At 38.2% G+C, this 10628-nt stretch overlaps 1 pseudogene; it reads right to left on the reverse strand.

Moving 5' to 3' along the window:
* Nucleotides 1-9949: 9949 nt before the first annotated feature.
* Nucleotides 9950-10068, reverse strand: LOC145413022 (5S ribosomal RNA; annotated as a pseudogene).
* Nucleotides 10069-10628: the final 560 nt, after the last annotated feature.

The following is a 10628-nucleotide window of genomic DNA, read 5'->3' on the forward strand; positions in this document are numbered from 1 at the left end:
TTCAGCTGAGGAGAGGGTTTAAACTGCAGGAGTTATATAGTAATAAATCTCTTGGTATTATTCTTTCAGAACTTTGTCAGGGGAGACTTTTTGAACTGGAAGAGTTGGATATAGCCTTTATTAACCCATTACAGTATGAGAGGCTTTCCTGAAATTGAGTAAAATTGTCTGAAGGAGGCACGAATAAGCAATTATTTTACTGGACTGAAGGGGTTATGGAACATTGGTTCTTAATACCTAATTGGTTTTCTTTTTGCAGGAAGATACCTCATCCTGGGTTACTTTTTTATTCCATTTTCAGGGCTTTCATTTTTTTGTATTTGTAGCCTCTCCAGTTCCCCTTTCTGTAATGAAATAATCTAATTTTATTTATAGCATTTGTGTCATCATGGTTGCATATTTGTGAGGGAGCTTTTTATAGTCATGGATTGTTTCCACCATTGGTGATAATATTTTTATCACTGTTGGATCCTCTTCCCCCCCCAACATTAATAATATGTGTAATCCCTTTGGTTGTTAATGATTGTGGTCAAGGCTTTAAGCTTTTGTAGTGATCATGAAAATGAGAGTAAAAGAGAGTATTGTTGTGCATGTACATAGCACCATGTAGCCTTAAAAGTTTTCCTTGATTTGAGACGCATCCCTAGTAAAGAAGTTTTTGCTGTATGGTGTTATGGCAGACTTTATGTGAATATTGAAGGAAAGGAGATGTGTAGGTGATGTTATATATAAGGCAGTCAGTGTCTGCAGAATTGAGTTTTTACTGTTGAATGTTTTTGCAGATGTCTGCAGCAGCTTGTCATATTGTTATTAATGGAAATTTTTAACTATCTACTTACATACATATAAAAATAAAATTATACAGAGGTCAAAACATATATAGCTCCAGCATTGCATCTGTTTGAAGCCATCATTTACAGTATGTTACGCAGTTCACATTCTAAAATGAAGTCCAGTGCAGGTGCAGAATCATACAAATGTTTTGAATAGGACACTACAGTAAGAACTTAAATGTTTGTGTTGCTGTAAGTTATTAGTTTTCAAATTTTCCTGTTTGCTAACCATATGAGATTTACTTTCAGAGGATTGATATGGTGATAGTATGAGATTGATTGTTTTGATCTGGTAGGAGATTGGAATAAATTTATGATGTGAAGCTGAGGTAAAGTCTTCTGTCCTAGAGGTTGAAACACTGGGGTCAGAGTGAACTCAAAGATAACCCTGAAGATTATTAAACACTACAGGATTAAAGGGAAGTGTTCATAGTGTCACAGTGGTATTAATCAGACAGTTTGTTTTCAGATTTTGTCATCCTTTCAAATCCTCAGGTTTGATCTTTTTTCTTTAGGTTACATTTAATTTTCTCGTGAAAGTGTTTGACAGTTTATTAACCGGAGTGCCTGATTTAGACTTTTGCTTTGTTATATTATGAATGATAAAATACTGTAATGGTCTTTTGGAATGATTTTACAGATATGCCATTTATATATATGTAAGGGATTAAGGAATCGTGAAATTGATTCTGGCCATTGTTGTACTGTATACTGGTAATGAGTTTGTGTTGCAGATGTAGTGAAGCTAACTGGTTGAATCAAATTTTTTTTTATAGTTTATTCTTTCTGCCTCCATATGACTTTATTGAACTTTGGAAAAGACTCTTGAATTGAAAGGGTTTTGAAGGCTGTATGTAACCCCTTCGATTCAGGAAGTCTCTCATAAGCGAATAAAATCGTCCGAAGGAAGCAAGAATAAGTTTTGAAAGATCAGCTTAATGGAGTGAAATGTTGAAGTGCAGGTATTTCCTTTATCAGTGGGTATTGATTCCAAGGGTGTTTTTATAAGTAACCCTGTCAATTTGGATGAAGTATTTTTCATTTTAATAATTTTATCACCAGATTATTTTATTTAGAAGGATCCATGCTAGTGAAAGGGTAAATTGGGCCATATCTAACTCCTTTTAAAAAACTCTTTAAGCTGAATGAAATCATTTATAGTGGGAGGAAAAAAATACACATCATAGGTTTGAAGTGGTTAGCTTTCGTTGTAAGGAAATTCTGGCACATGTGACATATATACCTTTTTTCTTTTTTATGTTTGCATTGGTTAACTGTGAAGGAAAAGTTATTCCCCCACACACATACACACACACTTTTTTTTTTTTTTTTTTTTTTAAATACTATAAAGGAAGAATTGTACCACTGGATAATTTCCAGCCTTGTATGTATATTGTCTACCATTGAACTGTCAAATATAGAGTAAGTCCTATTTCATACCGGTATATACATTAGCCATCACTTACAGTATCGAGTGCAAAGAACACAATAAAAATTAGATGCCGGAGATGAATAGTTGTTGTTGATAGTCAGGAGTGTGTTATAGTGAAATGTTCTGTCAATCTGCTCACAACACATCAAAATGTTCATGTATTTGCAATATTGTAGCTTAATAAAGAATAATATGGAAATGAAAACTTCTTTAGCTGTACTTGAAAAGAGCTTCATATACAGTACTGTGAGAGATGCGTGACTGTAAGTGTGCCTGTGTGGACAAACTTATCTGTTGAGAAATACAGTAAAACCACTACAACGTGGCATAATACATGTGCAAGCCTTGCCGAGTTAGCCTATTTGTCGAGTTGTAGGGATGAACTTTAAGTTCCCCCCCCAGCACACACACACAAAAAAAAAAGGAATAATGGAAAAAAATGGGCAAAAATTAAAAGTTTTTACGATAAACAGTAAAAGCTGCCTTACCATGATTCTATGCAGTTGTAGGGTGTATTCCAGGCATGCAGGAGGACTTTTGGTAGTTTTTGGAGGTGTTAGGGGGGCTCAAGATCAGTTTTGGGCACACCTTCACTGTACTGTATTTGTCACTGTACATTATGTAAAGCACAATTAACACCATAAAGGCCATTACTGTAATGTATTTATCACTTGTACTATACTGGAGAACTAAGCACTAAACACTTAAACATTACTGTACAACTCGGGATCTTACTGAGTTGGGGGGATTTTTGCCGACTCTCTTCCTCTCACGTGTGCATTTTTGGGAATTTTAGAATTTTGATTTTTTAAATGAATATTTTGGAGCCTTCCCGAGTTGTAGAGGTTTCTGACTTGAAGGATGCCGTATTGTAGAGGTTTTACTGTATATTGATTTAGACTTTAAGATATAGTGAGCTTTCTTATACAGTAACAAGTTTTCCAGTACTGAACACCCATCATACGTGTAATATTTTCTCCATTGTAGGACAGTGCCCTGTTGCATGCAGGGAGGTCAAGAGTGAGCCTTGGAGCTGTGTACTGATAAATTGCTTTAGCTCTGTTTTCCTCCTACTGTTTTTAGGCACTTGGTGATCAGTTGAGTTGAGGCATCCCAAATGGACATGGCCTATAAGAGTATGTTTCTGGTGAGTGGTTGGGTTTTATTTCTCATGTAATGCTGTTGAAGTGGAAGCAGCTGGTCACTTTTGTCTTAAATGTTTAGACTATCATACCTGCAGGTCCTGATGGGGCAATACAAGATTGGATTGTGGATGGATGGAATGAATATATAACTGAAAATGCACATTTACTACTCAAATAACCTCACTATAAGGTATCGGATAACTTATTAAGGGCATTCATGTATAATGTATTGCCTTGAAAAATTTATGTCATTGTACAGTAGCCTACTGCAACTCCAATGCTTGAACAGCAGTACTGCCATAGTTGAGTATTAGTATTGTGAATAAGCCTCAAATCAGCAAACTTTAACCTCCATAAAGATTATATTGTCTCCATACATATTTACATACAGCCTACCTACTCATTGACTTACCCACCTAATGAAGCAGCTGCCTGCCTATTTACCATTTCACCGGAGTACTTTCTTATTTACACATTTATCTCTATACATACCTTCCAGTTTATGTATCTTCTAACCTATGTGATTAGTTATTTACCTGTCTTTGTACCTAATTTTTTTACCATGCTATTTTCCATCCCACATTTATGAGCGTCCCTGCCAGTTTACCTACTTTTGTCATATGTACCCATATTCCTTTTTAACCTACCTATTTACTAGCGTCATTTCATACCTGCTTCTTTACTTACCTTTTAGAGAAATAGTACACCTTGAACACTCGCTAAGTAGGAGGTGAGAGGAAAAACACTCCAAGCTGCAGGAATCAGGGTCGAAATCTTGTCAAGTATGGAAGCTTCCCATCACTTTTTTGTTAACATATGTATCTGGTATGTGTTCCTGATTTTGTTCAGTTGAGTGAAGTGAGACCCTTATTGTGTACATGTAGTAGAGTGATTGATGGTTAGTTCCTGGGTAGTGGGGGTTTTGTCCATATAGTACAGTACGTGGTAGAGTATAGCAACTTACACCTTGTACGTTGTGTACAGTGTAGTCTACATTTAAGTTATGGCACATTGCCCTGAAGATGGTAATGAATAATACAAAACTATCTGTATCCCATAAGGGGTGGCCACAAACAAATCACCTCCATGTCACCCTGTCCTCTGCCATTTCACTTCCCTGCTTCCAGCTCACACCTCCCTCTCTCATATACAGTACCTCTCCTCTCCATTCTTCCATCTCATCCTTGGCCTCCCCCTCCCACTTTCCCCCTCCACCTCATTCACATACACTCTCCTCGTAGGCTCTTGCTCTCCATCCTCTCCAGATGGCCAAATCACCTCAGTGTATCATTTCATACACTTTCTATCTCATCCACATCCACACCACAACGCTTCCTCACTTACTCACTTAACTGTCTCTCCATGTAACTCCACATGCCCCTCTCAGATAGCTCATTTCCACTGCACTTTGTCTTGACATGTGTCCCTCCAACAAGGTCCAAGCTTCTTTTCCGTATGTTACAGTTGGTGTCACAATACTGTCGTGCAGCGACTCTTTTTTACTTCCATGCTTACTCACCTATTTCTTATCACTGCTTTTAAAGTACAAGCAACCTTTCCTCGTTGTTGTACTCTGTCAGGCTCTTCACTCTCCAGACTTCCATCTTTACTCAGCACACTACTCAAGTACTGTACTTAAATGTACTCACATTTTCCATTTCCTCATCATCCAACGTAACTCTTCCCTACATTCACCTTGTAATTCCGTTTCTTACACACACTTCCAGACTCGTTGACCAACCCTTGCAGTTCCCATTCACATAATACAGTATCATCTGCAAACAACAGTTCAGGGAGTTTCTAAACGCTGCCCTTTCTCATTAGGGCCGATTCAACATCTGCCAGCTTCTTCCCTACCTTGTATCTCTTTTATAACCCCATCCATATACATATATCGTTTCCGAATAAAATACTGTATTTCTAAAATGCACACAGCTCTTACACCAGCTTAAGCCAAGTCTGATCTTGCCACTACTGTATAGTATTTTACAATAACTTGGCCCAAATGTTTTGAAGCCTAACCAGCTTATATCATTTTGCTCAATGGCAAAATAAGGAAATACTGCAGCTCTACGTTCTCCCATACGATTAGTAGTTTCACCATACTTATTATTTATTAACGCCTCGGGTTCATTGGAAACAACCCAGTTATCTGTAGGCTTTAGTTGCCCATCTTCTGCAGGTCGCCTCAAGCTCTGGGGGGGTACCAGAATCTATGAGGAACATTGTGTAACCAGGCACTAGAGCCATCATAGTTATACTGATGCCACCTCATGAAGGTGTCCATCTCCAGCACTTGGAGAAATGGAAAGGTTAGATATAACCTTTTTTTACTTCTTTGATGCTATAGTACATTCATTTTAACCATATTTCACGTAATCTAGCAAAATAAAACAGTGCTATGGCTGTACATCCATTCCATGTGGCGCTTCATCACGACCAGCAGCATGTTCTAGTGTTAATCCTTCGCTGCGACTCTGCATTCAAGTTAGAGGGATGGCAATTTTAGGCCAGGTTTGAGTAAGGCGGTGATGTTCCTTTTTGCAGCTCAGTGACAGCAAGGTAGCACTACAGCCATCCATCCTATCTCAACAGTTCTTCGTGGCTAGCAGCATACCCTGAGTAGGTTACTCAATCTCGTTACTACTCGGTAATGGTGATGAAGAGATGGCAATTTTACGTTTGATCAAAGTGAACAAAATAAATGTTTTTAGTAACATCGTCTGCAGATGTTCTGTCAAGAATGAGGCATCGGAGTGAGGGGCATGAAATCCAACTTTATGTCGGAAATTAGCTGCTAACAATACTGTTATGGTTGCGTGAAGATTGATGTGCTTTCTTCGGTAGGAATGATATGAATTGCATACCAGAGAATGTTCAGGTGTAATAAGTAAAATGAGTCACCTAGGAAAAGGTGTTACGAAGCCTAAGATGTATCGCTTAAAGCACGGACTTATCCCCCATCATTACTTCAGATGCTTCACTTCATAATGTATCGACCCACGTGCATCTCTAAGGACACTGAGATGTGCAAAATAAATCGCCATGGATGAGGTACTGAGAAACAGGCCATAATTAATACTTTCTCAGTCACTTTTGCTTGGTCAGAAATCGTCATTCTCTGTCCTGAATACTCAGATTTAGCAATGAATTATTACTAAATTATGTTGCTTGTCACAAAGAATTGCCATGAAAAGGATCCAGAGCCGTAGTATATTTTATGCTTTTGTGCTACGTGAAAATTCTCTCTCTCTCTCTCTCTCTCTCTCTCTCTCTCTCTCTCTCTCTCTCTCTCTCTCTCTCTCTCTCTCATCCATCTATCTACAGTATATGTCTATGTATCCCATCTCTATCTCTATTTTTGTTCAGCATAAGATAAGCTTCGAACTTGGGGGTGGGTGGGTAGATATAGCCTTAATATCTCTTCAGTAGGAATTAAAGGCCACAGTTCTCCACAATCCAACTGAATATTCTCTTAAATTTCTTATGCAAATTGTGTCGATATTATAATGCGATAGAAGTCATAAGCGCATGTGAGGGTAGGCATGTGGAGCTGTATAGTACGTGGGAGGCTGTGAAACCTGTGACCAGAGTCGGACACAAAGGAAAAAAATATGCAAAATAAATCGCAAAGGAGTCCTACGTATTACACCTTAAAATCCGCTTTTATGTACTGATGCTATTTTTTAAAGGTATAAAAACGATATTAATAACAACCAAAAAGAAAGTTATGATGTAAATATGTAAAATGAATCGCCAAGGAAGATTTGTTTGACAGCCTCAAAGCCACCCTTATTACCTTCGTTGCATGTTGGAATAGTTCAGTATCCTCTGAATTATCACTGGAGGATATTGTCAATATTAAGATGATATGAATAGTATAAAGAGGGTATTAAGGTGTAATATGCAAATAAATGGCACAGGAAAGGATGCTGTGGCCAGAGTTTGTCACGCTCGTAAAATGTAATTCAGTGATATATTGTTACTCCATACTTTGTCTAGTATTTCGAATGCATAAAATAGCAAACAAAATAGACCAGTTTAAAATTTCCCGCCCGTTTTTTATGCACAATCTGACGGTGCCGCGAAATTTAAGTCCGGAGTATAAGGGTTAATAAGCCGAGATTCTGTCTACTTGGTGTTTATTGTTCACATAATGCTACTCCGGGAACGCCGAGGTTTGTCACAGTCGCCTTAAATGTCAAAACTGAGTAGTCTAGTCCCAGACTCCTACGTTCCTGATGGTGCAGCTGAGGATTAATTGATGATTTTTCTTTACGAGTAAGTTGAGGTCGTACTCCTCAGCATAATCAGTTTGTTTTTACCTGACGAAACTGGATTACATAGAATACTGGGTCATATGGAATTTGATGAGGCTTAGTAGAGACAGAAATGAGTCTCCCTGGTTACTAGTCAAATCAGCCCTTCAACTACACATGACCATCATCTGAGCTAGAAAGCTGTTACGAATCTCAGGTAAAAGTAAACTTCCTTTAATTAAGGGGCTCTTGTTGGTTGAGACAGGATTGTGATAAAAAAAGTCTTGGATAATGCAGAGAAGAAACCATATTTGTAACATCGTTTTTCTTGTTTACACATCATCATGATGCTGTTAATTGATCTCTAATAATTTGTTACAAGGGAAAGTATCCTGAAATGAGCATACGGCATTTTTTAGGCAAATACTCGTACTTCGGCTGTTGGGTGATGTAGGAATGAAATCTCACTTATCATTGTTATTCTTAGTTATGGCATACTGTGGTGCTGCTGTATGATTAAAAACTATTTATCCTATATGTAGCATGTAGGAAAGTAGTATGTAAAATGAGATTAAAGTGTTCTTTTAGCAAAGATGTCATTGGTGTGGTTGTCGGATAGTTCAGCGAGAAAAAAAAAAATCATCATCTTATCCATATCCGTATGACATTTTGCTGCTGTTAAATGACCAGTACTTATTTAACTGGAAATTAGGATACAAAAAAAAAAAAAAAAACGCATAAAACAAGAATTATTGTGATTCACATTTTAATCATACGTCTGGCAGTGGGATGATGCTGGTGGCAAGCAGGGATGTTCTGCCCAGAGACCCAATATATCGTACCGTAGCATGAAAATTATCGTATATTTCCTTAAAATTATCGTACAGGTAAATTTTCAATTAAAACAATGAATAAATTGTTTATTTTTAATTCATAGGTATTTTATGGTACAATGAAATTACTTATTTAACTTAGTTATGCAGAAAAAAATGATTGTTCTTAAAAATATTAGCGTCTACATTTTCATTTATTGCATTTTCATTCCGAGTCCGATGGGATACATAGGCCTACTTCACTTTCTTCACACTCCTCTGAATACAATGTCTGATTGTTCATTCTGTTTAGCATTTCATTTGTTGGTTCAAACTTTGAACTTCTAAGTCCTTGACATTTATGGGGTTGGCCGGGGTTGGCCCTGACCTCCCATGGGACTGGGAGGGGAAAGGAATTTCATGAGTGACTCAGGGGAAGCATGGGTTACTGGGGTGTGGGCACAATGAACCGTGTGGCGGGAATACTGAGTGTTGTTAAGCTGCAGTATATATATAAAAAAATCTAGGGAAGCTGAAAGACAAAAATTATCGTATATTTTGAATGCGATATCGTACATCGTACAAGCACCCCAAATTATAGTACAAATACGATAATTATCGTACGTAGAACATCCCTGGTGGCAAGTTTGGCAACCTCAGTAACTCTGCTACACTAAGTGAGGTGGGTCGATGTGTCGGAACTCGTGTTCCCAGGTAACTATGTTTACTTATTTTTTGTATTGTGTTCTTGGATATAGTAAATAATAGAAATTTTTATTGATACAGAAGCTAGAATGAAGTATTTTTAGCTGGTGAAAAATCCATGCAACAACGTGCAAGGATCCCTAACCCCATTTCAGTTAGCTGTTGGAGGGTACTTTTGACCAGTATCCAAAGAGATTCGTTCCATATTCATGACCGAGGCTCTTCATAATTTCAGTTTATGGCGAAGCATAGTCATATTGGAAAAGTAATTATGACTTGTAACCAAGGACTCATTCTTTGCTCGTGACCAAAGCCTAGTCAAGATCCCTGTCCCCTTTTCAGTTGCCTGATGGCCAGGTGTAGTTAGATTGGGAGGGCAGTTTTGACTAAACCAAGGGGACACATTCACAGTAACTTTCCCCAGATATTAATTCTTTGGTAAATTACTTCACATAGCTCATTGGCTAAAACAGGGTTATGGCTCTCCATTCATCCCATAGCACTTGTTCGTGATTATCCTTATATTCTGTATTAATCTGATGGTTTAGCATTCAAGATGGAGAGAGGGTAGTTTCAGTCTGAGTTAAAGCAGTCTAGTAACCAGGGACTCATTCATAGCACTTCATGACTAGCCTCAGATTTTCCATCCATCCATTGCCAGACGCCATGTATCCCAAACGGGGTGGTCAAGGGCTTAGAGTTAATTGTTTTACAGGGAGGGGCACTAATCCTCCACCAACCCCACTTGACACGTAGGGAGTTATGCCAACAGCATCTGGTGTTCCCAGGCGGTCACCCATCCAAGTACTAACCAGACCCAACGTTGCTTAACTTCGCTTATCGGACGGGAAGCGGTGTACTCAACGTGGCCTGGCCGATTTTGATAGTTGTAAATCAGAACAGTAACCAAGGAGATTCATTTCTGACTCATAACCACGGCTTGTCATATGCAACCACATATTCATATTTTTTTTTGGGAGTGACCAGTTCAGAAAAACCGGTTGGTTGTATGAGATTTGAAAATGGCAACTTCCCATTTTGATTACTTAGCAGTAACAAAAATTAATTAGAATATGATGTATGCCCTTTTTTTGGTTTAAAATCATAGCATTTTGAATTCTGTGGATGTCTGTAGCATTATCATGTTCTGCCACTGAAGTACAGGTATATATGTGAAGTAGGCTGCATAAGGCAAAATCTATGGCAAGTAGAAGGTAGTAGTGTTTATAATTCTGTACTCTATAAATATTTTATACTAAATTTAAATAGTCATTGCAGTGGTGTGCCTGTGGTGGCCTTGGGTTCGTGTGGGTGTGAACAAAGTACAGTATCAGGGATAGGGCAGCCTGATTCCGGTTCAAGAGGAACGATGGGAGACTGCCTGGACAACTCGAAGTAACAGAGGGGCCTTGACACTGGAGGGGAGTGGTAGAAGTATGTTC

The sequence above is a fragment of the Coenobita brevimanus genome, chromosome 94 (genome assembly GCF_032717465.1).
Source record: "Coenobita brevimanus isolate Jiangsu-jjx chromosome 94, ASM3271746v2, whole genome shotgun sequence".
Classification (NCBI taxonomy): domain Eukaryota; kingdom Metazoa; phylum Arthropoda; class Malacostraca; order Decapoda; family Coenobitidae; genus Coenobita; species Coenobita brevimanus.